The sequence below is a fragment of the Echinococcus granulosus genome (genome assembly GCF_000524195.1).
Source record: "Echinococcus granulosus chromosome Unknown EG_S00210, whole genome shotgun sequence".
Lineage (NCBI taxonomy): Eukaryota > Metazoa > Platyhelminthes > Cestoda > Cyclophyllidea > Taeniidae > Echinococcus > Echinococcus granulosus.
This window is the reverse complement of record NW_020170590.1, coordinates 21,173-24,382: the sequence shown is the minus strand read 5'-3', so window position 1 is coordinate 24,382 and position 3,210 is coordinate 21,173.

Sequence of the window (3,210 nt, the reverse complement as noted above, 5' to 3'; positions counted from 1 at the left end):
GCTATGGTCAAGGGATAGTAATTACATCTATTTAAGGCCCGGTTTGGGTGACTGACAGTCAGTTAGTAAAACGGAGAAATAAGCGATGACATCAATATTTAACGAGTTCCCTTTCATTTCTGACTCTGGCACTGCCTATGATTCATGCAACGATAGGGCTAGTCAAAAGAACAGAAAGTGGAAATCTGTCCCTACCGACAATCTCTTAAGACTAAGGCTACAGAAGTCGGTGAGTAAAGAAAATGAAAAAACACCCAAGTTATTATGCCACCTTTTCCATATTTCATCTTCCTTTATTTCGCCTTTCCTTAATTCTCCTCTCACCTTAGTTTCCATAAGTAAATTGTATGCAATATAGGCCATACGAAACTTGAAATTGCGCGTGTGTACACTGTGTTTAATTTGCACTTTGCCAGTTGTGAATTGTCTAGCCTAAAGGAGAATCTATTTACTGGATTTCTTGCAATCCGAATTTCTCTGCTGGCTAGAGAATTTGTGTTAGGTTTAATTATGGCTTTATTTTTCATCATGCTCTTTTATCAACTTGTTTCGATTGAAACAGCCGGCGTCAATTGGGATTCAATGAGCTCCACCTCCACAGCTGTCTCTGCGTTTACATCTGCATTCGCCGCCGAATCTAAGCTATATCTTCCTCAACGTCGACCACTTCACGCAGGTGTGCCAACCAAAAGGCGACGTTGGATGATGTTGATCTCATGAATCAACGAAAATTGGCGAAGTGTGGCATCCTTAAAATGCGTAAGTAAATGCCACTTCCCTCTATTGCCCTTACAAGCGATTTTTATTGTTTACATTGTACTGCACTCGCATCGACTTTCCTGCTCACTCACTTTACTTTTTTGGCGGTCAACATAACGTTTAAAATATTTGCATCCACTCTAGTTAGGCATAGGCTTAGCGCTGCACTGAACAAGAAGTACTCCATTTTCTTTAGAATAACTGCAGAATCATTCCTCTAATTCTGCGCACTTTGTTTAGCTCGGTCGTAGAAGTATGCATTTAGAACTTTTGGGCTAGTATTGCCAATGCAGTTGATACCGCTATAGAAGAGATCAACAGGTGGTCAGCGACGTTCACTGGTAGCTGATGAACATTTCCATTTCCTGATTTCTCAGGTTGACAAAGGACGAAGCTGATTGCCTCTCCACGACAGCGTAAAGCATCATGATCAGCAAAGTGGCAGCACTTTCCAGTAATCATCAATTACCAATCTTCTTTTTCGCTTTGTTGGAAACATTGTATTTGCAATAAATTAAACAGTCACTTTGTGTCCATCTTTATCCTAAGAAAGGAACTTGATGTTTACAACCCGAAATTTTAATCTTGTGTTTCATTTACATGCCTACCACATGGACTGTTGTTAACACAAATAAACCATTAACCGAAACATACATTAGCTCATTTTCAGGTAGCACTCTAAAGCTACACTTTTAAGTCGTCATTGGCACCTCTGTAATGTGTGCTTGTGTTCCAAAAATAAAACATTGTAGGCGCACTTGTCAATAGTCCTGAATTTACAATTGCTTAAGAATATGGAATCTCACACTGCGTTTTTACCTCCTCCAGATTACATTAAATTGTACAGTTAAACATACACTTACGGTGGGACAGAATCAGAAGAGGAAGCTGAGTGTAGCCCATCCACTTAGAGACAATGCTTGCACTAATAATCTGGCCTACTTCCCACTTGCCTTTCTCTTTTAAAATCAGCGAATTTACGGATATACTTTTACCAACTAGACTAGGGTGCGAAGTTTGATTAATAGTTGTACTGGTCAGCTAGACATTCACTCGACGCATGGTGATATCATATATCAGTACATGAAATCCTAAAGATAGAATGACTGATGGGTTTTCAATTTAGCGTTAATGCCCAACTGATTCAATTCTTTTTGTACCGTTGATATACCTAATAAAATTGCTTGCTACATTGTCAGGTTGGGAAAACGCTTTTAATTAGCATCATGAGCTATCCATTCAAGTGTTGGCAAGGCTATGCACAGATTGGTAAGAGGATGTCAATGTAGTTTAAGGTGAAAAGCTGGCGCCGATACTAAAATATGTGGCTACTCAGTGTTTGTGAAGGAGGGTGTGAGTGAGCACAGTCGATACGGCCTCGGCAAAACCGACAATTCCACGTTATTTTGGCTGTAATTGTTGTATCATTATTATAATTATGCTGAAATCGGTGTATAATTTGACACCTAGAATTATATGCGCCCTAATAGGGAAGTAAAAAAACGAGATTGTTCCCAGTCTTTAAATTTCTTTTAGTGATCAACATTTGGGCACTTGGGCACCGAAGATGTAGAGAAAAATCAAAAGATATAAAGCTAGATTTTTCATTGGCTTTCCAGTACTGTTCCATACACTCCAATGCCCGTTATTTTACTGCTGCACTCTTTCAAGTCGAGTAAATGAGTTATTGATAAATAAATAGACACTAAATATACCACAAATAACAACGTAATAAATAAATGTGTTTGTGACTGATGGACTGCGCAAAATAAGGCGCTTGAAACACAAATTTCTACCAAAAAAAAGATTTTTGACGCTTTGAAATTAGGTGCACATTACGTTTGGATAAACTCTTTCTGTCAAATTTCGTACCTACATGATACGCCATTGTTCGTGTCAGGACAAAAAGGAGTATTTACACTGCCTGCTCTCAACCGATTACTTATGGGACCTGACCGAACGCCGGATAGCTCCAAGCCTAAAAGCACTTCACTTGCAATTCAGTCGAATCCGGTAAAGCATCATAACGATCATTGACATGACAATAGAATTTAGCCTTGACATATCTTTAGATTATGAACAGTTTATTTACCACACTAGCTGTTTAGGAGCATAGACTTCAGTATATTTATCTTCTCCTCCCTTTCTAAAGCCGGTGTATACGTGTGCCCATCAAGGGGAACGCTGAGTGTTAGTAGTAGTGCCAACGCAGACCACTACTTTGGGAAAAGAACCTGTACGAAGGCAAGTATCTTATTTTAGCTTGCAACATAATTAGCACCCCATGCTTAAATACTGTATCAAATGACCCCTACGTCATGTTATGTATGACGCTATCAAATTTGAGATGGCAGTCTTTTTGTCGCAACAATTTTGGCGTCTCGTAAAACTTTGGCCTGCCTTTTAATAACCTTGCAATTGTGCCTGTAAATACGCAATTTTTTAGGGAAA